Here is a 25,917-nt window from a genome sequence, read left to right as displayed (position 1 = left end):
CCGGCAGGATTCCTTAAATAAGCAGCCGGAAGATTCCCATCTCACAGAGAGCGCCTTTCAAGACTCAAGATGTCCCCGGTCCCTGAATGTCTTACAAAGAACAGACTACCCAACTGAGGACTGAGGCAGTAAAGAAACATGTTTTCGGCCGGGTGCGGCGGCTCACGCTTGCAATCCCAGCACTTTGGGAGGACGAGGCAGGTGGATCACAAGGTCAGGAGATCGAGACCATTCTGGCTAACACGGTGAAACCCCCTTCTCTATCAAAAATAAAAAAATTAGCCAGGCATGGTAGCGGGCACCTGTAGTCCCAGCTACTCGGGAGGCTGAGGCAGGAGAATGCCATGAAGCTGGGAGGTGGAGTTTGCAGTGAGCCGAAATCGTGCCACTGCACTCCAGCCTGGGTGACAGAGCAAGACTCTGTCTCAAAAAATTAAAATAAATAAAATTTAAAATGTTTTCAGCAAATAGCATCATCGACCCACAAATGAGAGGTACCGTTTTCATTCTAGGAGGGAAACACTACAAAGTACGTACATTTTAGCCCCGTAAGTGAATTCTTTGGGCGTTCCTGTGTCCGCTATCAAATGCAACACATCACCTCAAAAGGCAAAGTTCTATAAGTCACATCCAAGGAGGGGAAAAATCATTCTAAGTTTTAGCAATCCAGTAAGAACCTGATCCAGAGAAGCCTACTTGTTCCAGACTCTAAGCAGCAATATATTGCTACAATGTAATGAAAACAAAGGGATGATTAAGAAAATTTCAATACTAATAAAAGACAAAAACGTAATTGGATTTATTCTACTCTAGACAGAGCAGCCGGGCAGTTCACCCATACGTTATGAACGTTGCTGTTTATCAGGCAGGGTCCAAATTCTGTCAACAAGGCTTGACAGCAAGGGCGTGATCTCCACTCACTGCAAGGTCCACCTCCCAGGCTCAAGCGATTCTCTTCAGTCTCTGGAGTAGCCAGGACTACAGGTGTGCAGTCATCACGCCCAACTAATTTGTGTGTTTTAAGTAGAGATGGGATTTCACCAGGTTGCCCAGGCCGGTTCCCTGGGTCTCAAGCTCCCAGGCTCAAGCAATCCACCCGCCTCGGCCTCCCAAAGGGCTCGGATTACAGGCGTGAGCCATCACGCCCGGCCCTTTTTTTTTTTTTCTTTTCTTTTTAAGTGACTAATGTGCTTCACAGTCTTGTAGGCATTTAAAAAAAAAAAAAAAGAACAAGCAAATTCTGTAAGGGAAAGAAACCATTAACACTTTTTACACTTCTCAAAACTCAAAACTGAAATGCTAAGAATAAATGTATTTTATTCACAGAAGCAGCATTCTTAAAGTTCTGTAAAAGTGATACCATGGACACCACCACATCGCAGATGAGCGTGGCAGGACTGCTCAGGTTCAGAACACATTCTCAACAGTCCTCTTGCCCCTTTCCTCAATGGGAACACTTTATTCTGTCTTTTATTCAAAGTAAGTATCTTGCAAGGGAGTTGGAAAAAACTGCATAGCAGATTTTAAAACTTCAATGCTTTTCTCAATGTTCGCCACATTCTAATGCATTTTACTGACTACACGGCCAATAAGCCTAAAGCTTTTTGCATCGGTAAAGACAATGCTCCTTGTAGCAATAGGCTTTTTCTTTTCTATACAAAGATCTATAACTTAAGCTAGTAAAATGGGCATTTCACAAAGATTTTGCACAATTCCTAGCACAGATTTTAGCAAAATAAAACCATTATCTTTCCTCAATTAAATAAGCAAGCATAGGAAACTGTACAGTTAAAATAACCATTCCATTATTTTATATAAACACAAATGAGAGAGTAGAGTATGCTTTGAAAAACAGTATTTCCATATGCCAACGATGAAGCAGAAGACAGTTCCTCAGCCTCATATGACATTTGACAACCGAAGTACTCTGGCCCAAGCCCAGCCCGGTTAAATGAAAATGAAGTAAACGTGTGAGTGACCATGGTGGGGCACACTGATAGCCACAGTCCAGGAAAGAACAGCTAACATCTTTCTTCTTCATGGGAAAATCGAAACATACTCGAGAGACCTTGATTCTTTAAAACACAGTCTGCCCCAGTACTAACCTTAAGCTCCCAACGATCAAGATTGCTATAACCACAGAGGTGTTTTTCCAGGCCCTCGAAAATCACGGACATGGTACATACCCAACGTTTTCAAACACTCAATGCAGCCAATTTGTTAAATGTGCTGTGATACCGGAGGTCTTGTGCAGGACCAGAAGCGTCGTAGCCTGGTTACCTGTCCTGGTGTTCAATGCTTTGCATGTGCAAGACCTGCTGTTACAATTTACTGGGCTTAATGTGATTCCGTTCGTCACAGAAGAGAGCTATGACATTTACTTAATTCCACGCACAAATTCTCAGGTTCACGTTCCACGAGTGACTGCTCTGTCCACGAGACAGCTGAGGGAAGACCCAGGAAAGGCCTGGGAGATGCCAGGTGCTCACAAACTGGTATCCGTCTGCTGGTTCTGGCTTAAAGGAAAACAGACATAGAAGAAGATAAAAGGGCTCACTACACCTAATATCACAATGTTCTCAACTTTACCTTAGCCAAAAATAAAAGTGGAAAAGTAAAACTACTCCAGGGCATGATTCCAGTGCTAATCTGAAACATGAAATATTTAGAAGACAAAGCTTATTGTGAGTGCAAGTAATATACACATAAAACACTGGTTTCACAAAACCCAGTCTTTGCGATTGCTTTAATAAAAAGTAAAATTCTCATGAGGATCGCATACATTAACTGATTTTCAAATGAAGGGACTGGTAAACTTCAGGGCATATGATTTCTGTCACACACAAGTGGAGCAGTGAGAGAGAAGAGCTAGGATCAAGTGTGCTGAAGCTGTCCTAGGACTGAAGTTCAGTTTCTGCCAAAACAAAAACACAGGAGGCTGTCAACTTCGATAGCAAGCTCTGCTTGAGAGCGTCAAGATGCTAAAGTTGCAAAGGAGCTTCTCCCTGCTATAGGCACGCGTGATCCTTGCAAAAACATAGCTCAGCATTATCAAAAATTAGGAAAGAACACAAGCCTTCCAGACATGAAATCCAAGAGCAGAAGGGAGCAGAGTGCAAGCTTGCTCGGCAGAACTGTTCCCGGACAACAGCACAGAGGACGTCACAGGGAGGGCAGGGCAAGCAACAGCAGCTTCCGTCTCGCCGCAAGCAGGGCCTGAGCCAGGGGAGCAGTCTCCTCCAACCTGACAAGGAGGCGCGAAGAGCCACAGAGAAGTCAATTCAAGGCCCTTTTCAGAAAGGGGCAACAATGAGAAAATCTGGTCTCACCCACCCCCCACCTGCCACGGTAACAGCTAAACTCGCACGTGCGCCTGTCACGTTCCCCAACCCCTCTTGCAGGTGCTCTTCCTGCACCCGGGTGCCTGTCTCCGTGCTGCTCCTGAGGCCACACCTGTTGTCATCCACTAGTGATCGGGAATTCACCTTTGTCCGGGAGAAGCAAACGCAGAGTTCACACACTCCTGTACAGGTTTGCTGGCCGAGAATCTAACTGCACTGTCCGATTCCAGATGTGCTGGTACCAAGGAGAACGTTCGATGCCCGGCATTTATAAACGGTATCAGTGGGTTCTCCTGGGACTCCCAGGCGGCCGCATGAGGGACGGAGCTGTTGCCCTGCTACCCCGAGCCAAAGCAAGGCTGAGAGGCACACACCACAGGCCACATCACACTCGAGCACCGACTCTTGACCGTTGCTCGTTCGTGTGTTAAGAGTTCAGGAAGCCGGGCGCGGTGGCTCAAGCCTGTAATCTCAGCACTTTGGGAGGCCGAGACGGGTGGATCACGAGGTCAGGAGATCGAGACCATCCTGGCTAACACAGGTGAAACCCCGTCTCTACTAAAAATACAAAAAACTAGCCGGGTGAGTTGGCGGGCGCCTGTAGTCCCAGCTACTCGGGAGGCTGAGGCAGGAGAATGGTGTAAACCCGGGAGGCGGAGCTTGCAGTGAGCTGAGATCCGGCCACTGCACTCCAGCCTGGGCGACACAGCGAGACTCCGTCTCAAAAAAAAAAAAAAAAAAAAAAAAAAAGAGTTCAGTGTACAGGCGACAGACAGGCCTGATCTCAGCCATGGGACAACAGTGACTGCCCACAAGTCCCGTATCTAAGCCCTGACTTGCCCATCCATCCTTCCTTCAGGAACAATGCCCACCTCACAGTGCTGCCATGAACGCTAAGTCAGCACGTACATACACAACCAAATTCATTGCAATTGTGCTTTCTACAACAAGTTAATACAACCAGGCGCTATCATTGAGACTGAATAACCAATATTAGAACAGAAGATCAGGCCAGGGATGGTGGTTCAGACCTGTAATCCCATCACTTTGGGAAGCTGAGGTGGGTGGATCACTTGAGGTCAGGAGTTGCAGACCAGCTTGGTCAACAGGACAAAACCCCATCTCTACTAAAAATAAATTATCCAGACATGGTGGCACACACCCTGTAACCCCAGCTACTAGGGAGACTGAGGCATAAGAATCCCTTGAACCTGGGAAGTAGAGGTTGCAGCGAACGGACATCGTACTACTGTGCTCCACACTTCCAGCCTGGGTGACAGACCAAGATTCTAGTAAAAAAATAAAAGGTCAAGATGAAAACTGATTGCCAAGGTCCATGTTCCATATACTTCAAACATAAAGTTCATTAGCTGGTACTTGATCAAGTTGTTGATTTCTTCATTACAATCTTGTATATCCTTCTAACACGGCTCAAAATGTTTACATTTGAGCACACCTCGAGTGTAACAAAAAATAAAGTGCCTATATTTCATAAATGAGCAAGTTCCAGTAAGACTGCATCCTGCTCTAGTTAATCCTTTGACAATGTAAAACTGAACCATCCTGACACAGCACTGACACATGGTACAAGAAGAATGACCTCCAATTAAATCGCTAGATTTAGAGAACACATAAATATAGTTTATCACTAATTCCCCAGCGATTAGCAAGATTTTAAAGGAAGAAAAAGTATCGGGACTGTAACTAGGAATAAAGGCAAAAATAAACAAGAGAAATTAGTCACGTTTAAATCAATACCCTTTCTGTGGGGCCGTAATAAAGTATACACAACAGGTGTGCAAGCTGTCATACTAAACTGTCACCAAGCTCTCTATGAAGGTAGTAAGAGCGTCCCAAGTCGCAGAGCCTCATATTCCTATTTAAATGCTACACAGCCAACACCACACTCGGCACGCAGTAAGAACTCTGAAAGCTCTGAGGAACGCATGATGGGATGAAGGGCCCCAGTCCTGCCATCACCCTGCTGCTTATTAAAAATATAAAACAAAGCCCTGCCTTCAAGGTGCTCAGATCTAACTAGTACAAAGTTTTGCTTTTGACAAGTTAACTACGAATGATGAAGACTCTCAACAGCTGTGCGAAATGTAAGGCAACCTCATAAGAGGAACTTGGCTGAGACTAAACCCAGAGATGGTTTTTTAACCACAGAAGAGGAAAGAACTGAAGAACCTTACAGAAAGTTGACAGCAATTTCTGTTTCTCTATGGTAGAACCTGGAATTTACCTTTGAGATAGACTGTCCTTCTGTTCTGAAAAATCAGATTATTCTTGCAATCCTCCATCAGGACTGAAATTCCCAAAGACATGGAAAACCAAGTACTAATTTTAAAACCCCCCCAAAAAACTACCTATGATCTTAGATGTGAGATTTAATATTCTCAAATTCCAAATTTGGAAACATTTTGCACAAAGTCCTTATTTTCCCTGTTTACTTGAAAGCTCTCTATTCTTTTATCCTAAACATCTTCTTTCTCATCCTTCCAAACAGTGTCTGAAGATGAACTTACATATCGCTTTCAATGTTAACAAAGAAGATACTACATTTGTCATGAACTGTTTATATTCACAACTCTAGGAGGGATTTTGCTACATCGTGAGGAATAACACGAGGCAGTTAATATGCCACGAATAAAGAACAGTAGAAAGTGGACACATTTCCTGATGAGTGCCGATTTCTCATTGAGCTGCTGACAAAGTTATAATACAGAAAGCTAGACATCTGCTGTGTTAGTTCTACCTCACTTAAGTGACCGAGTCATTGTTGTTTCGGTTCCCTTTCTCGTCTTGGGATGAGACACACCTCACAGAGCTGTTTATGATTTCAGGAACACACACATCAATGAAGTGACTATTCCTAAATCACTGCAAAGGATATAGTAACCTGCCAAATTTCAACTAGGTTGCAACAAACAACTGTTTTCATCCTACACTCTCCGGTGCCAGCGAGATAGTGTGTTCTCGGATCCCTACAGGAGCCCTATTCCTGGTGCCATAGAGCACACACACATTTACATTCACATAGTGTACGTATATGGTACACTGTAACACGTGTACCTGCATAGAGCATACACACAACCGAATACGTAGAGTATACATAAGTGCACTACATGCGTACAGAGTGCACACACATCCAGATCCATGTGGTGTACATGCATAGAGTGTACACACATCCAAATATAGTGTACAAACAAGTTCACTACGTGTGTAAAAGCATAGAGCATACACACATCCATATAGCAAATGTACATAAGCTAACATGTATGTGCATGCATAGCATGTACACCCATCTATATGCATACAGTGTACACAGGTATACTATAACCTGTATGTACATGCATATGGCATACACATGCACATCCATATGTATATAGGTATGCTATTTGCTATATGTATACACATGCGTATAGCATACACTCTTATCCAATGTACGTAGGTGCACTACAGCATGCATACATATGTGCAGTGTACACATATGCACATGTATACAATGTACATCAGTACACTAACATATAAAGCGTATACACATATGCAATAGTGTACATACATATGCAGCATGTATATGTATTAGTGTGTACATATCCAGAAGTTTATTCAGTGTGCATAGTGTACATGCATGCTTGTGTGCACATATGTATATATACATCTGCAGAAATAATGTGCAGATACCCACATGGTGTACGTACACAGGTATGTATATGGCATTAAATACATGCATGTACGTACACATGCAGAACAGATAGGTGTCCATGTAGTGTGCATATAATCATAGTGACCATAGATACACACATATACACATGTACATGCATGCCTACAGCATGCACGTGTGTAGGACACAAATGTAGTGTACATACCTATACATTGTAAATACATGCACAGTGTAAATACACGTAGTATGCGTTCACCACATACACACATGTACATTTATAGAGTACACATATGCCGAGACCGAGAACAGGTCTTGAGTATTAATACTGCGGAAACGCTTCCAGTTCTACCTAAGTGAATTTTTTTTCAAACTATAATAGAACTCATACAAAAAGGGTTTTAAGGAAATGAATAAAGCTAGTGACAAAAATCAGTGGGAAGGGCACAACCACTTTCCCTCAGAGTTCTGGGCCTGACCGTGGAAGTTCAGAGGTTTCCTAATGCAGTACACATCAGAACTGACTCACAATGAAGCACTCCTTAAAAATTAAAAATGTGTCCTCATGTTTTGCCCTTTGAGACAAAGCCTCTTAGTTAATCGAGTTCTGACTGAATTTGACTCACAGTACTCTGGCAGATTCTTCATTTTCTGGTGAGACAGACGAATGTCCCAGGGCGAGGGCAATGCCAGCCCTTTCAGGGTCAGCTTTTCGAGGAGCGATGTCTGGCAGAACACAATCCAACACCATAGTAGGATCCCCCACTCAGCCACTTAGACGCTTTTGGGTACTTACTGTCTCCTTGTTTCCCTTTCTTGAATTCAGCTGGGGAGAAAAAACGAAAAAATCAAAACCAAAAACAAACAGCCCATGTGTTAGTGTGTCTGAAAAGTTAATACATCCACATCCAACTTTCTAAATGAGACACGGCAGGTATGATGGTCACTGAACAGTGGCCACTGGTGAGAAAATACAAAGTCTTCCGCAAACATGAACGAGTTTCTAGGAATACAAAAGTCAAGGGAATTTACTTCACATATTAAAGCTGTCAAGGGTGCTCATCAAAAATGTACTTAGAGGTTTTCCTTTAAAGATATTTTTGAAGATTTTTAAGTTGCAATACTTAAAAGCCTCTGGGAAAAGAAAGGATACAGGTATCTGGAAGATTTATACTAAATGATTTTCATGTCTTTTTGATAAAGTTAAATAAGGTCAGCGTTGAAATAATGGGTTCCACTACTCTGAGGCTGTGGATGGAATCCACAACACCAATTGAATGAACAGCAAGGCTGCACACACAGGACACAGGCAGTGAGCCAGCCTGACTAGTTGTCAGCTTCTGGGTCAGTTCTACCCAGTTCTGCCCAGGCCCCACTGGAGATAAAAATCTGCCCTTTAGAAGCCTTCAAACCCCACCTTTCAAAATCTAATCCTCTTCAACTGAGGCCCAAGTCCAAAAATCTACTGACATCTTAGCACCTGTTAGGCCAGCTGTCACCTAGCCTTTTTGGCACCAGGGATGGGTTTCATGGAAGACAATTTTTCTGGGGGGTGGTTTTGGATTGCAACTGTTCCACCTCAGGTCAGGCAGCGGATCCTCATAAGGAGCACCTCTGAGATCCCTCACATGCAGTTTACGATAGGGTCCCAGCTCCTAGGAGAACACACAGCTTATGATAGGGTCCCAGTGCCTAGGAGAACATGCGGCTTACAAGAGGGTCCCAGCGCCTAGGAGAACACGCGGCTTATGATAGGGCCCCAGAACCCAGGAGAACATGCGGCTTACGAGAGGGTCCCCGCGCCTAGGAGAACAGGTATTAAATGAGTTGGCAAAGCCAAAATCCACCGGATCTACCACTCCAAAACAAACATACACCACTGCCCAATATTGATGTGAGCCAAAAACATGGAAGTCCTGAGGGCCCACACTGACCACAGCCTGACACCACTTCTGCAAGAACCAATCACGTGCCTAAAGATCACCCGTGATGACCCAGGAGAGCAGCTTTGAGCAGAGACAAAGGTGAAGGAGAGGCACATGGGCCAGGGTGCTGGGTGTGCCCGTCTTTGTGACCTCACTGAGATTGCTGACCTCTGGCCCTTGGTGTCCGTCCTATGGAGGTGGTAGCCCCCAAATCCCTGCCTCCCTTCAGCACTGACTGAGGCGGTCCTGAAGTCTCCCCAGGGCTGAGACTGCTTCTAATTCCTGTTAGCTGCACACCCACATAAAAAACAAAAAACAAAATATCAAGTATGCAGACAGGAAAAGAAAAATATGTGAATCCTGCCTTATTCAACAGGCATTTAAAAAGTAGCAGGAAAATTGTGATAGTCTTTAAACAACCACCAGCTATCACATCCTGTTGAAATGTTTTAGCTAATCAGGAACACCTTTACCAAGCACCTGTGTGTTCAGGAAATCAGTTGACAGGTCCCAAATAACCTCAGAGCTTACGAACTGACCCCCACTCACGCGCATCACCTCTCCAGAGGAACGTGTCCTGGACACCTTTCAAATGGTGAGGAACAGGAACAAGGGTAGCTTTCCCTCAACCCCACAAAACTAGCTCAACCCCGAGGAGCCCAGAGAACAGCAACGTTTGCTTAGATGCTTTCCCACTGACCTTGTCAGAGCAAACGTTCCCTTCCCACACCACCCAGTGTTTAACTCTCCCTGGGATACCAGCAGCGTTCAACCATCAACAAGCTGGAAACAGAGGCCAAGCTGACAGGAGGCCTCTCTCCATTCCCTACTGAATTCGCTCAGGACACGGATGCTCCCAAACACATATGGCCCCGAGTATTCCACACCTGGAGAACATTCAAACAACAGACGCTGCAAAGACGTTCCCCTAAAGAGAAACTCAGTTTCTAACTTCCCTTAGGGAAAAATAGGAGACCCAGAACTTTCCAGAAAATCAAGTGTGAGAGGAAGCCACTCACCTCTGGCACTTCTTAAACCTGCCTTCCCGCGGGTGCTCAGGGATGTCCCCGCGACAGCCCCGTCCACCCAGGACGGCAGCAGGGCTCAGGCAGCCAGCACCTGGGCAGCTGGCGAAGCAACCCCAGGGTGAAAACGCCATCCCAGGCACCACTTCCCGGAGCACCTCAGCAAGAAAAACAGAGGTGGGACAGAACCGAGGGCTGATTCGAGGCTGGGGAGCCACAGACCCGCACAGCTCAATCATCGGACATGCTCTTCTGTGGACAGAGCCCAGGGAGAGGCCAGCACAGAGACCCTCGTGCCGGCTCCACAGGCCAGCGTCCTCCAGGACTGCAAGTTTGTGATCACAGCTTCAGAATTTGGTTCCAGAATCTTCCGGAATCAAAGACGCACCAAACTGTAAAGCTGCCAGGACAGCAGGGCCCAGGAGCAGGCTCAGGGGAGGACCACGTAGAAACCCCCCACACAGCATACACGTGTGCATGCTCACTCCACACATGCCACCCCTTCACCCAATACTATACACGCAAACGCATGTATGCACTCCATACACACCCTCAAATACACTCACCAAATATGATGTGTGTACACACTCCACACACACCCTCAAATACATGCAACACACATGAATATGCTCACTCCACCCACACCTGCTAAATACACTCACCACACACGCACAAACGTAACACACCTGCACAATCATTCCAGACATCACACCCCTCACCAAGTACACAGGTACACACACCCCGAAGTCGAGAACCTGCAGACTCCACAAGCTTTGGTTTCCCCAATGTTTCTCTCATCACATGAGATCCACACACAGGTGTCGTTTACTGACATCTAACACCCGGGGAGGCCCTTAGACAGAACTGCAGTCACAAGTCGGCTTCATTCAGGCATTCATCACCAGTCTCCTGAAGCCACCTCCTGTCCCCACGGGGAGGGAGGCCGAGACTGGAGACATCACTGGGCTTACAGATCCTCAGGCTGGCAACCCAGCGAAATGAGGAGGGCTCGGCCACGGCCCTGGAGGGAGATGGGTACTGGGCTCAGGTATGCGGAACATGAGTCCTCATTTCCAGACAGTGTCACCTACGATAGCGTCAGGTGAAAGCCAGTGGTTTGGCATTCCTGGAATAGACAGTCCTGGAATTACAAGCAAAACTTTTTACTCCTCCCCTCTGAACACATGGGGTCCATGGTCCCCTCACATCTAACACTGGGGATCCGAATCGGTGACTCCTTGTCCACCTGAGGACCACCCAAGAGGATCCACACACCTGCTACAACAGCAGCACCGCACCTGGTCTACAGGGGAGCAAAGCAAATCCCCCCTTTATGAATAACACTGGATTACCCCGACACTGGCAGCCTGCAGTGTGTATATCGTCAAGCCCCCACATCTGCGCCACCTGCAAGAGGAACACAAGCCCTTAGTCCAGGGCTCTCAGGACAACCTGTGAGGTGGATGCTGGCATCCTTCTCATCTCCCAGTGGAGAGGAGAGAAGGCCAGGGTCAGGACTGGTGTATCAGGAGGGTCGGGGTTCAAACCCCATCTGCCTCACAAAGCAGCCCTCACCGTTCAAGTGACTTCTATCATCAGCCTTAAAATGTACCACAGTTACCAGCAATTCTGAGTGCTGTTCCTTGGGACGTCATAAGCAAACATTTTGTTAGAAAGATTTTGCCAAATCTGCTTTCAAAATCCTATGGTATGAAATGACTAATGAAAATTTGAGCTATGAAATAAAGCACAGTTAAATGAATCCCAAAATGACTATCGCGAAGGAAGCTTTAACTTGAAGTGAAAAATATCCTCCAAATGACATCAGCCAGAATTATCTTCAATCATTACTGATCCCATACGCTTCAGGAATTATACAGCATCATCTCAGATATGAACTTAAAACCATTAGCTGAGTGCACATTTCAGCACAACCAAAGTTCTGCTATAATAAGCGACACAAGCATCTCTGGAGAGGATTTTAATTGGGACTACAAACGATGTGCACAATCGTGGTAAGAGGTTTCATGCTGGCTGTTCTCCAAGGTGCGACACAGAGAACCACCACTAACCTCAAAGACACCTGCTGCTTTGTAATGAGATGAGAGACGATGTGGATGGACTACTGTACATATTTGAAAAGGAGAAACAATGCAAGGAAAGAATCTTATCAGTTTCCCTTTACATTCTTAGAAAAAAACGATTTTTCTTTTGGGATGATTTAAAAAGAATGACATTTCTGGATTTTTTTTTTTTTTTTACTTTTCTTTCTGAGACTGGGTCTCGGCTCTGCTGCCAAGATTGGAGTACAGTGGAGCAATCACAGCTCACTGTAGCCTTAAGTGATCTTCCCACCTCAGCCTCCAGAGTACCAGGGACCACAGGCACGCACCACCACACTCAGCTAACTTTTCTGTTACACAGATGGGGTCTTGCTATGTTGTCCAGGCTGGTCTTCAACCCCTTGGCCTCAAGTGATCCTCCTGCCTTGACCTCCCAAATATTTAGCCTAAGCGACCATGTCTTATAGGAAAATAGACATTAGAGCAAATGCATTTCTGTAAGATTTTCTACCTCTTTTCACTGGGGAAAAAGGTAACTTGCCTCCAAGGGTCGGAGACAAAGCTATTACTGCAGACAAGCGCTGTGCATCCCGGGAACCACTACACCACGAGGCACGGCCATGCACCCTGGATGCAGGAGTAACACACGAGGCTAGCACAGGCTGATGCTGGCCCTCTCCAGAAGCAGGCCTATCCTTCCTCTACTCCTCAGCCCCCTCTCCCTTCAGGCCTCAGTGGCTGCTGACAGGGGAGAGGCCACAACTAGAGGAGGCTCTCAACTCCACCAGGGACAAGAGCCCCGGACGCTGGGGACTCAACTGCTGCCCTCTGCGCCCACCTCCTTCTGGTACAGCCTTCTCAGGAGCCAGACGTGGCCACTTTGACCCTGTTTCCCTTCTGTGGCTCCTACAAAAACCAGTTCAGCGAGCCCAGGCTGCCTCACACTCCAGGGACACCCGGCACAGGCCCCCTCCATGACCTTATCCAAGCTCCTGGGGCCAGAAGGGTCTTGCAATATTTCACTTTCCAGTTGACCATCCCCAGCCTGAAATCCAAAGTGCTGCGAAGAGCATTTCCTTCGAATGTCATGAGGAAGCTCAGAATGTTTCAGGTTTCGTAGCATTTTGGAGTAGGGACTCTCAGCCTTAATTTGAACCTCTTCAAGGAAGCCACACACTGAAGCCCCCGATGTCCACCCTACACATCCCAGCACACCATCTGAAGTCCCCAGCAACAGATTTTCTTTCTTCAAAAATAACCACAAGTCACAAACTCACACGCAATCACAGAAGGGGGTTGTGGACACCCACACAGATGATGAAATTTAACTGTCACATTTTCACCTGAGTAATTTAAAGTCATTCCTCAAAACACACCTGTTTTACTGATTGCATTTTAAGGTGAACACACACAAATCATTTCAGGGAAACAAACGTCACTTTGGGCTGCGTGTGGTTTCTTGACTCCCGTGAATAACTCAGCGTTCACCCTCACTTCTGGATAAGGGAGACGATGCAAAGAAAACTGTTAAAACAAAGACATGAAAACAAGTTTAAGAAGGGTTTGAAAGGTTCCTCCTGTCCCCCTGGAGGGGAGACGAGGACACTTGGAAAGCTCACGGGGGACAGGAGCACAGCCTCCTCGGTGTGCCATGGACGCCGCCTCGCCAAGGGGAGAGGATGATGCCTGGAAGGCTCACAGGGGTGGGAGCACAGCCTCCTCAGTGCTTTCTACACTCAGCAGCTTCAGAAATTCCTGCAGAAGCAGAACACATCATGAGAACTGAGACTGGATCACCCCCAAAGAAAGGGATGAGGGGTCAAAAAAAGCATTCGATCATTACCAAGGAGCGCGGGCATGAAGCCGCTTCAAAGACCGTGTGAGAAGTCACTCATAGGCGTTTCAGAAAATAAGGGTAGCGCGAGATTGCGCGATCAGCTCAAACAGGCTGCCGTCCCTCAGGCCATGAAGTCCCTGAGATGAGCCTCACATTGATCGAAGTCACTCGCATCTCTGCCAGAGAAAGTACTACAAGCTGACACATAACCTCATGAAACCTGGGCTTCAGCCGGTCGACAACAGTGAGTCTGACATGGTACATCCCTCCAGATGGTTAAAGACCCCAGGGGTTCATCGGACAACCTCCAAGGGCTGTGTCTGTCCAGCCCCTTTTCCAAGTTCTGGATGATTTTTTCCTAATGTACTATAAGCAGCACGTTCCAGCAGAGACGTCATTAACTGACTCTGGGTCCTCTTAATTTTGAAATTAGAAACACACTTGGCCAGGCACGGTGGCTCATGCCTGTGATCTCAGTACTTTGGGAGGCTGAGGCAGCTGGACCGCTTAAGTCCAGGAGTTTGAGTCCAACCTGGGCAATATTGCAAAACTCCATCTCTACAAAAAATACAAAAATAAGTCAGGCATGGGGACACGTGGAACATGTGCCTGTGGGTCCTGGCTACTCAGGAGACTGAGGCAGGAGGATCACGTGAGCCTGGGAGGTTAAGGCTGTAGTAAGCTGTGCTCACACCACTGCCTGGGCAACAAAAAGGTGTTTTTTTTTTGTTTGTTTTTGTTTTTTGCCTGTCTCAAAAAAACCAGAGTATAAGAATTATATACCTGAGTAGCCCAAAATAAAAGAGGTCTTGTGGAACAACCTGAAACACAGCTGCAAATTCTGGCAGGGCCTCCCCTGGCTTGATTTGTGGTGAGTGCAGGACCGCTCTGAAGGATAGGACCCCAGGCTCATTCCGAGACTAGACCTTACAGTACAACTTCCCTTCGCTGGAAGGAACACTGGCCTTGGATCCTGGGACACCCTGGGGCAGTGCCACCATCCCGAGGCCGCCATGGCAGAAGCAGGCCCTACTATCAGGAAGCCTGGGACATCCTGGGGCAGTGCCACCAACCCGAGGCCACTGTGACACAAGGGGGCCCTGGTGCCACTGAGAGGTTGCACAGCAGGTCCAAGCCCAGGCCAGGACTGAAGAGGCTCCACATCCTTTCCATCCCTCCAGCTGAGTCCACAGATGTCTTGGAGCAGAAATGCATCACCCTCAATGTCCACGGGTAAGTTTTTGGACACAGAATCTGGAAGCATAAAAGATGGTTCTGGGCTGGTTGGTTGCCGGCTCGGATCTGTCCTCTTTCCACACAAAACCTGGCTCACACCAAGCAGCGTCTAAGTCCTGGAAGACTTGCTAAACACAAGTGCAGTTACAAAGCGGAGAAACTGGAGGGGGCTGGGCTGGGCTGTGCTCCATTGGCACCAGCGTTTCTCAGGAAGACCCCGGGCATTACAGGGTCCAGGGGAAGGGCTTCCTGGGATCCAGGACATGGAACAAGAACCCATTTCCCGGCCCTGTTGAATATGAATCGGCTAAGGGCCAATTCCCTCGGAGGACTGAGCACCGCCCCACAACACCTTGGTATGGGTATGTTATTATATACGTTGGTATGGGTATGTTATTACCCATACCAAGGTAATAACAAGCCCGTTACCAGCAGGAGGCCGGTGATGAAGACATGAGGACCAGATGAGCACGAGGGATCCTGACAGATCATCCCTGGCACCGAGCAAGGGGCGGACAGTACCCCCTGTTCCTGATGCATCAGCCCTGGCACTGAGCGAGGGGTGGCAGCACGGCCTGTGCCCCTGCAGATGCAGAGGGATGTGAGGGGGGTGCAGGCTGTGCTTGGAGGCTAACTCAACCACCTGCGCTTGCACTTCCGTTCCTCATGGCAGGGAGGTGAGGCACAGGCAGCATTAGGGCTCACCTTGCCCCCGGGCTGCACTTTTTTCTGCTTATGAGTCGTGCTCGCTTTACATGGACAGACATAGCTATAATAACGGTTCCCTGATTATTTCGCTGCCTACATAAAGGGCTTTCAGAATTCACTTCCATCCTTAGGAAAGGGGGCCAACACCAGGCTGTCTCCCTTAAGATGCCATGTCTCATATGGGGAAAAAAAAATCAAGAGAAATCAAATAAAGGCCATAAAATACATCAGTTTCAACACTAAAATTTAATAGTACGCTTTAAATTGAAGATGAGTTAAGTCACATTTCCAAACCTCTGAAAGCACGGTTACTGGGAGGGAATGGTTTGCAACACACAAACGCAGCTCTGTAGAAGTGCCCAGGCTGGATGAAGGCTCAAACGTCAGTGCGAGGAGAAAGTCTGAACAAACTCTCTCCTGCCCTGCTGCTGTCCTCTTCCAAAACACACTGTTTATCTGTCAGTTTAGAACAAGGCCTAGGGAGGTGGGAGGCAGGCCTGGGAGGGTCACCTAGCATCCAAGCTCCTCACCCACACAACTGCACGAGGCTGAGCTGAGCAGTACACACAAACACAACTAATTCTCCCCAAAAAGAAGACGGAAGGCAGCACACTGCCATGCCAGGCACCCTGCAGATGAGAAGATTGAGGGGAGCCAGAGGTACCTTTAATCTTGCTTGCATGGTGGAGGGAGAGGAATAATGCCACTCACTTGAGTGTTGCACAATTCTTTCTAGCACTGAGGGGCAGAAAACAAAAATTATAGATGCTTCCTCAGATAAATGTTTCTGAAGAACTGAACATAAATTACGTTCAGGAAATAGCATTATGAATGCCTCAAGTGCTTCTGTTTTCAATAATCCCAGAGTAATTCTATAAACCCGGGAATCAGCCTCACCCAACTCCAGGATCACGGCCCAGGTGACGTGGGCACACACATATCCTGAAGCTCCAATACTCAACTACAGTGGGGCGAGTGAAAATGATCCTGGGTATAATTTACACGGACACAGGAAGGTGGCTGAGCCCCAAACCCCTAAACCAGGAAGACCACTGTCCTTCAGGGGCCTCACCTCTGTCCCTTCCCAGCCTCTGGGAACCACCACTCTGCTCTCTACTGACACAAACGCCCCTCCAAGGTACAACACCAGGAAGATCATCATTCAAAACTGAGGAACGTGGCAGAACAAAGCTGTCAGGAGATTTTAATCACCAACACCACTTGTTACATGACCCAAAGATGATTAAAATCCCAGGCCCTTCAAGACTGAATGCTATCTATACTTAAATGCATTTCATCACCATATTGGGGGGTTATTCCTTTGTTTTGCTGCAAATATATCCAACTGCTGTAAAAGGAAAAGGCAATTTGTTAACGAAGCTTCTTGGAGTGTCTCAACAGGCCTCGAGGTAGGATAAAAGGCAGGACCTTCCTGGCAGAAATGCTCAGCTCTGAGGTCAGGTGGAGTTCTTGAGCACCAACCAAGGCAAAATAAGGTCGAAGACCACACCACACTTTCCTCAATCACATCTTCATTCCACCTTTCCTTCTATTTCTCACGACTTCACTGGGAGAAATTGTGCTGAAAGAAAATGGAAACACACACATACATAGGAGACCCTACAGAGGCTGAGAATGGGTGCAGCCATCACAGTCCGAATGTCCTTTCAGGGCCATCTGACCTGGCTGGGATCCAAGTATCCAAGGGCAGGATTGTATCTCAGACCTGTGAAGCCAGGATTACAGCCACTGAACGGCAGTTTTCCATCCCACGGAAACCGGCCTTGCTAGGGGCTTCCTCGGGGACCACCGATCTCAAGCCACCACCCGTCAACTACTTCAACTAACCTACATCATGGCAGAGGCCTCCCTAGGCAGACCAGCCCTGCCCAAGTCCTGCTTCATGGCAAACCCTCCAGACAAACGTCCTTGGCCTCCTCCGGGAGGCTGTGCTCGGAAGGTGCCCTCATTTACTTCTGCGGCTCTGAGACATTTAACTAGAGCCCAACACATTTCTTCCTGTTCACATAGTATTGAGTTAAAAGATTTTTATGAGTAAACTTTCACTGGGAAAAATACCATTTCAGGAACCCCAGTGACCACAATGAAAATGTTTTTACCTTCCCTTACATGACATCGGCAACGCCAGGTCCAGGAAACGTTCTGGATCTCAGATAATGGCATATCCACTCATAGTAAGTCTTGGTCTTGTTTCACAAGCTATCAAATGCTGCCCAGAAGCAGGAAAAACCCCACAATGTGGCAGGGAGGGGCGACCAGCGTGAGTTCTAAAGCCAGACCACCGGGGTCTGCTGACAGCGTGGTGAGGGGCAAGCAGTGCAGGGTCTAAGGCCAGACCGCCTGGGTCCCGCTGACAGTGTGGCTTCAGGAGTTTCCTAAACCCTCTGCTCTCCAAGTTTCATGTCAGAAAAATGCAGTGATAACCATGTCTACCTCGTTTAAATATATACACACACACACACACACACATATATATATATATACACATACACACACACGCACATATATATACTCCAAAACTATAGCCCTATAAAGGTCATTAATCCTAGTTATCCTCAAGGCATCAAGCGATCAATAATGAGCCATCCCCCTGCTGCTGACCTGCCTCAGCCCCACCCTCTGGAAACCCCGGATCCACACCAGCCACACAGGATGAGGCCAGGGAAGGAGCAGGACTGTGTCTTGGGAACGTAAACTCTGGAAGCTGAGTTAAATCAGTGCCGCTCAAATCTTGTCACCAACTATCTTGTTAAATTGGGAGATTCCATCTCTGGGGATCTTGAAGGAACCTGAGGCTCTACATTGAGTGAGGTGAGCACTCGTGCTGGAATGAGACGGCAGGGAAAGCAACCGAATCTGGGGTCGCAGCTGCCTGAGGCTTGGGTCCCACCGGGAAAGTGGCACCAGGGCCCTCAGGACAGTGGCGGAGGTCCCAGGAGGCAAGTCCCGGTGCAGAGACTCATGGACCCAAAGATTGCTCCAGGGCCAGGAGGGGCTGCTGCGCTGACAGCCACGAGGCAGGCAGCCTTCGAGCTCCTCCAGCTGCCATCCTGCAGGCAGGGAGGACAGTGCCCAGACCACCCTGGGGCTCCCCCCAGCCTGCCAGGCTGGTACTCTTACTCCAGCCACTGACAAGAGTCCCCATGTTGCAAGCTAGGTTGAAACAGTGCCTCAGGCCTCGGGGCACATGCACCCCCCTGCAGGGCCGGGATGGCTATTCCCACACATCCCCAACTCACAGCAAAACTTAAAAATGAAAGTCGGAAGATACAGCCAGGAAACCAATGCTCAAGAAGCAACTCCAGGGTGACTCTTCCTAGAGCTATTGCTATTGAACATCTTTAAAAACATTTCCAGGGTGACTTCCTAGAGCAATTGCTGTTGAAAATCTTTAAAATTCTTCATTTCAAAATTAGCTTTTATTACACTGTCTTCCCTATTCTACCAAGATTCTAGAAAACAAAACCATTACAATTTCCAATTCTATCTTATAGCAAGTTAGAAATACACGTTTCCTCAAAGGATTCTACATGTTTCCTTGGCAATATCCTTTCCATGCCCCGTACTACTGCCCACAACAGAGAAGGCTTTTCCAACCCAACCCAACCCAACCCAACCCAACCCAACCCAACCCAACCCAAGGGCCCTGAGACAGGCCCCTAACGAATCGTCTACAAACTCTTGAGACAGGCTTGCCCTGACAAATCATCTGCAAACTCCATCTTCCATTAAAAACAGTACCGAAAATGAGCATATTACCACTTTTTAAAAATTACTGTAAAGTGGACAGTGTTCAGTTCTGTGAATTTCGGCACAAATATTCCCATAATCGTCATCACACAAGCAGAACAGTCCAACAGCCCCAAACCCACTCACGGGACCTCATAAGCATACCCTCCCATTCTCAGCAACCACCCATCTCCGTGTCCTCCCATCCCCCGGGTCTGTCTTTTGCGAGTGTTGTCGCAAAACACTCGCAAAATCACGATTTCCTGGGCATCGTGCTTGGAGGTGCACCCAGGGTGTCCTGTGATCAACAGCCAGGCCTCGGGGCTGCTGGGTATTTATTATTCCACGTATGGCTGTGGCACATTGTAACCTGTTTTGGACAACTATAGACAGCGCTATTAACATCTGGGCACAGTTTTTCTTAAACATCAGATTCTGTTTCTCTAGGGTAAATACCTAGGATTGGGGTCACTGGGACCCACGTTTGTGTGAGTTCAGTTTTGTAAGAAACCGCCAAGCTGTCTGCACTGTGCTGAACCCCAGCATCGCACAGGAGTCCCGACTGCCTGTCCTCACCAGCACCTGGGGCTGTCGAAAGACCTTAGTCAGGCGCTCCAGCAGGGGTGTGAACAAATTCACTGCGGCTTCGGTGCACATCTCGGTGCAACCAGTCATGCTGAAGGTCATTTCAGATGCTTTCGGGCCATCCTCCCGTCCTTCTCAGCGAAGCATCTGTTCAGGTCTCTTCCGCTTTTAAGTCAGGTGGTTTGTTCTCTGTCATGAGCCGTGGGAGTCCTGTGTATTCTGGATACGAGTCCTTTGCCGGCTGCATGGTTCGTAGACATCTTCTCCCCATCTATCGAAAATGTGTCTCTTCAATTCCCTAGGGGTGTCTTTTATATTAGAAGTTTAACTTTGATGAGTCTTACCTACTTGTTTTCTTCCTTGATTATGGATCATGGTATGGCTAAGAGCTCTCACCCTAGGTCTCCACAATTTCCCTTTCTTCTGCAGGTTTTGTAGTTTGGTATTTTACATTCAGGGCTATGGTCCACCTTAATTTTCATACAGGAATTTCTCCCTGTTTTCACTCTTTTGCATACGGCTGTCCCATAATTCCAGCACCATTTGTTGAAAAGACTCAAATTCCACTGAACTACTTTTGCGTCTTTGGATCTGTTCTGGATTCCACTCTGTCAGCTGACCCTTGTGTGAATCCTGAGCATAATTTATGACTTTAGTGGCTGTCTCTGTGAAAAAAGTAATTCTGTCTGGAAGCAAAAACCACATTAGAAATGCTCTAAATAAGATTCTTCCTGTTGTCAGGAGAGCAAAGCCACTGCCCTAAAGCAGAGGTGAGGCCTCAACAGCTCCCAGGCACAACCTTAACACACAATGGGGAAGGGAATTCATTTCAAGGGCCACAACGTGAGACCAGCATAGCCATGAAAACTGCAATTTCACAACAGAATGAAATTCATAAAGAACTGCTGAGAAGTGTGTGATGTTACATAAATCACTGTTCCTTAAATTCTGAGTGTGATAAGTTACATAAATCACTGTTCCTTAAATTCTGATGGTTGACTAGAACAGAAATAGCTTCAGGGTACAGTTCAAACAGGAGAAAGGTAGGTAGGGGTGGTTTCCACACCACACAGGCCTGCAGGAAAGGGACACTCTTCCTCTAAACGGGAGATCCCGAGAGTGATGTGATAAGCCATAGTGAGAGGCACGGAACTGTGCAAGCCGGAGTCGCGGCCTTTGGCCCACCACGGAGCCTGTGTCCATGAACGACGAGGCTCAAATGTCAGGCCGAGGCAGTAATCAGGGGACAAGAAAACGAGCGCACGGTGGAGGCAAAGGTCTGAAATTGCGCGGCAACTTCGAGTCAAGTGGGACAAACTGACTCAAAATACAGGTTCCAAAAACCATCACAGAGAGCTGTTCCTCGGCTCTGGAAAGGCTAAGTGACTAATGCCCACACTGAGCATCTGCTCCCAGAGACGACCCTGGTGACCTAAGGCCCAGCTCCTCCGAACCCGCGCCAAACCTCAGTGAGGAACTTTGTTGGTATCTTACAGCACATTGACATATTCCCTTAAAATCTGGTATTTCATCAACAATGCAGGCGCCAGCTTTGACTCATACACATTTCGATTAAACAAGATAATTTACACCCTGACTATGCCAGGTAAGAGGTTTACTACAATCTTTAAACAGAGCCAGAGGCTACAGTCTGCTCCTACACAACACCATGTCTCTACAAGTTCGATGGGTTTTTACTTTCCATGTCTTCACTTGCCTAGTGCTAGAAAGCAGATAAAAACAGAAGGAACCAAGAAACACTATTGAATGAGACTCAAATATCTTGCAGTCATCATCGAGATGAGATGTTTATTAAACAGAAATGTTCTCCCCTGTAGAAAGCAGCACACACCAACACACACCGATAACTGTCGCCAGCATTCCAGATCATCTTCCCTTCCATGGCCACAGTGCAGGGCAATGGACCACGCACACCTGCAGACCCACGGAAAGCGGGGTGACACGGCCGATTCTTGTAGCGAGCAGACCAGGGTGCACTCAAAGTGCATCTCTTTCCAGAGGGCCACCACGCAAAGTTACACATTTATTCCACGAGTTAATGGCACTGCACCAAACATTTCTGTAAGATTATCTTAGCAAGCTTTTCCTTCTGCCTAAAATGTCCTGACACAAACTGAAAAAGCTCTTGGAGCTGCCAAAGACTTCAGTATCCCCTTAACTATTGTCATGCACGCACGTGTGAAGAGACCACCAAACAGACTTTGTGAGCGCAACATGGCTGTTTATTTCACCTGGGTGCAGGTGGGCTGAGTCTGAAAAGAGTCAGCGAAGGGAGGTAAGTGTGTGGCCGTTTTATAGGATTTGGATAGGTAAAGGAAAATTACAGTCAAAGAGGGCTTGTTCTCTGGCGGACAGGAGTGGGGGTCACAAGGTGCTCAGTGGGGGAGCTTTTTGAGCCAGGATGAGCCAGGAAAAGGAATTTCAAAAAATAATAATAATAATAATCGCTTAAAGCAAGGACCGGCCATTTTCACTTATTTCTGGTAGAATGTTATCAGTTAAGTCCAGGCAGGGCATTTGCACTTTTGTGATTCTTCAGTTACTTCAGGCCATCTGGGAGTATATACGTGCAAGTCACAGGTGACGCAATGGGTTGGCTTGGGCTCAGAGGCCTGACAACCATAGTCTTTACTTTTAAGGTGTGGGGTAAGATCATATAATTCCCAACTAAGCTCCTGATGCTGTGTGTGTCATCTAGCAACAGCATGTTCCATTCCTGGATTACATTTGACTCAAGAGTCCACAGTGAGAACGATTCCTGGTGAATGAAACAGCAGGCAGGAGGGTGATTCCGCTGGGCAGCTCTTCACACACAACCCAGGAGCTGAGGGGAGAGGAAGAGGCCCACGCACGTCCACCGTGCTCACGCCCCCTTGGAATGCCCCCCCCACCTAGAGACCCGGACCCAAGTGAAATCTGACCTGAAAATGGGCAAATCCTCACTTTGGCAGAGGGACAGGGACTCGGGGCCACAACTTGACCTCAGAGCAACACAAGTGCAGACACAGCACCCCAGGACACCCTCCCCACCCAAATTCAAGGAGGAAAACCAACGCCCCGCCCCCTTGCGGAAACCCCCGGCTGCTGGAGCAGACGCCTGCCGGCGTGTGAAGCCTCTGCCGTCCCACATTCTGGGCTCAGCACCTGTGCCTCATCCCTGGCACTGCTCGCCACACCCACAGGTGTGCCAGGAGGGGCAGGTCCTAAGGTCTCCACTGCACCAAAGCCTGCAAGGCAAAGGGGCAGCTCCCTCCAGCAGGAGTGCAGAAGCACACACTGCACCAGCGTCACAGCGTGAGAATTCTCCCCTCGGTCTCCGAGTCTCCAGTCTGTTGCCCGCCACGGTCTTCTGCCAACGGCGAGGCCCAAGCTGGGCGGCACATTTGGTTCTCACCATTTCCCTTGTCAAATCAATACTGCAAACATATCCGATTCATCCTGTCACTAAAAATGAAATAATCCGCCATCTCCATTACAGATGATGCAATCAGGTTTTCATTACCGGGTTTTTGTTTTGTTTAGTTTTTTGTTTTTTTTCTATTTTGAGATGGAGTTTCTGCTCTGTCGCCCAGGGTGGAGTGCAGTGGTGCGATCTTGGCTCACTGCAACCTCTGCCTCCCGGGTACAAGTGATTCTCCTGCCTCAGCCTCCCAAGTAGCTGGGATTACAGGTGCCTGTCACCATACCCGGCTAATTTTCATATTTTCAGTACAGACGGGGTTTCACCATGTTGACCAGGCTGGTCTGGAACTCCTACCCTCAGGGGATCCACCTGCCTCCTCCTCTCAAAGTGCTGGAATTACAGGCTTAAGCCACCACGCCCAACCATTACTGGTGTAATTTCTAAGCCACTCTCTCACACCCACTCCCATTTTTTTTTTTTTTTTAAAGAACGAGCTTTATGGCTAAATTTTTCCCCAGAGAACCAGTTACCCATTTCAAGTACAAATAAGACACGGTGTTTAAAAACCAAAAATGCCAATTTGCACAGAAGTCTCCAAATACCCAGTCGATTTGAGCCTTGAGAATAACATCAAGCTGTTGGCTGAATACAACTTCCCTTTCCATCTGTCTGCCTGTGAGTTAGACACAAGGACGAAGCCACGAGCTAGGGACATAAAGGCAGGAACCACACCAAGGCAGCCGAGACTCCAAATAAAAGCTCGAAGGACCAACACAAATGCACCACACCCTGCACACCCTCCTCTCCTTCCTCTTCAGAATTTCCAGAGGATGAAACAGGGACCTCCTCAGACGTCCCACGGTGCAGGCAGCCAGAGGGGAAGGCGGCAGCAGCCTGAATGAGGTGACCAGGAAATCACATTCCACAGACACAAATTCTCCGTGTGCTTTACATCCTCTGTCTCTGAAGAACTATGCCACTCTAACAGTCGCTAGAAAACCGCTTTCAAGTATCATTTCCCATTTCAAGCAAAGAAAACAGTGGTGGGGCATGAGGGAAAAACATAGCCATGTGTTCTGAGGTATTAAATAAGGTTTTTTTCTGTTATAAACATATAATTTTACGTTCTCAGTTTTCTGTATAACTGATAGGCTTCCTAATTAGCAGACATAGTAATAAAAAGGTGAATTCCAAGTGTAAGATCGGAGGAACCGTTCACATGATTTCAGGTTCTGCTACTGTGTTTCAACTTAAGTAAATGGTTCTGTGCGTTGGCAACAACGCCTGAGAGTCTGTGTGTGAGTCTGTGTGGCTGTAATCAGAGTTCGTGTTGGCTCCGTACCAGAGGATGTTATACTGTTACATTATCTTCTACAAAAAATCCTTAAAAAAATGAAAGCTGAATAGACATACACACCCTCCCAAATAATCCAAATGTCCACCGAAATGAAAAACAGATGAATTACGCTTTCCATCACGGAATATTCCTCAGCAGTGAAAACAAACTATAGCCACAGGTGCCAACTAGGATAAAGAAAACCTTTTAAACACGTTTAAAGTGAACTGACTAGGCGGAATTCCTCGATTACAGGCATCTGCTCCAAAAGGGTGCTGTTCTGAATCCTGTGATGTAGAATGATAGTTAGCAACCCTGTTTCAGGGCACATCTAGAAAAAAAAACACAATAATGACTACACAATTTTAAATTCTTTGTAAATTATAACTATTACTATGAAAATTCTAAAAATGTGAAAATCTTCCCAACTGTTGTTGGACAAGCTTCAAAATAAATACCCTGGCATTGCTTGCCACATCCACAGGTGTGCCAAAATAAATGAAAATATAGCCCAAGTTAGTAGAATCGAAACCTGAAGATGTACGAGCCGTCCCTGCCTCGCTATCTATACATCGTGTAGAAATTTAAGAGCAGGTAGTGACACTGCAACGCAAGGCTCAAACCAACTGGGCATTTGGAAACTTCTATGCAAATTGGCATTTTCGGTTGTTAAACACGGTGTTATTTGTACTTCAAACAGGTAACTTTTTGATTCCCTTGGAAAAAATATACCCATAAACCTGGTCTAAAAAAAAAAAAAATACGGAAGTGGGTATGAGAGAGAGTAGCTTAGAAATTTTAAAAGTATCAGCAGGGAGCAGTGGCTCATGCCTGTCATCCCAGCACTTTGAGAGGCAGGCCCAAGGGGCCTTTGAGGACACCGGTCTCCTCTGCTGCCTGCCTGCTGGACTGACCCCAGGACATTCACTGGGTTTCCACCCCTGTCTCATTTAACATCCCAAGGGTGGTCTTCATCCTCGTCTGGGGCTCAGCTCTGCCCCAATTTCCTAAATCTCTGCCTTC

General features: G+C 47.2%; 1 long non-coding RNA gene across 1 annotated transcript in view; it reads right to left on the bottom strand.

Annotated features, from left to right (window-relative positions):
* The window catches only part of LOC139361568 (uncharacterized), a 194,702-nt gene that overhangs the window by 90,900 nt on the left and 77,885 nt on the right, over positions 1–25,917 (bottom strand). The window contains exon 2 of the long non-coding RNA XR_011619120.1: positions 7,632–13,773. This is a non-coding gene — a long non-coding RNA (uncharacterized lncRNA). The remainder of the gene's footprint in view (positions 1–7,631; positions 13,774–25,917) is intronic.

This window comes from Macaca nemestrina, unplaced genomic scaffold (assembly GCF_043159975.1).
Source record: "Macaca nemestrina isolate mMacNem1 unplaced genomic scaffold, mMacNem.hap1 Scaffold_62, whole genome shotgun sequence".
Classification (NCBI taxonomy): domain Eukaryota; kingdom Metazoa; phylum Chordata; class Mammalia; order Primates; family Cercopithecidae; genus Macaca; species Macaca nemestrina.
Note: the sequence above shows the minus strand (reverse complement) of the source record. Positions and strands in the feature narration are given on the sequence as shown.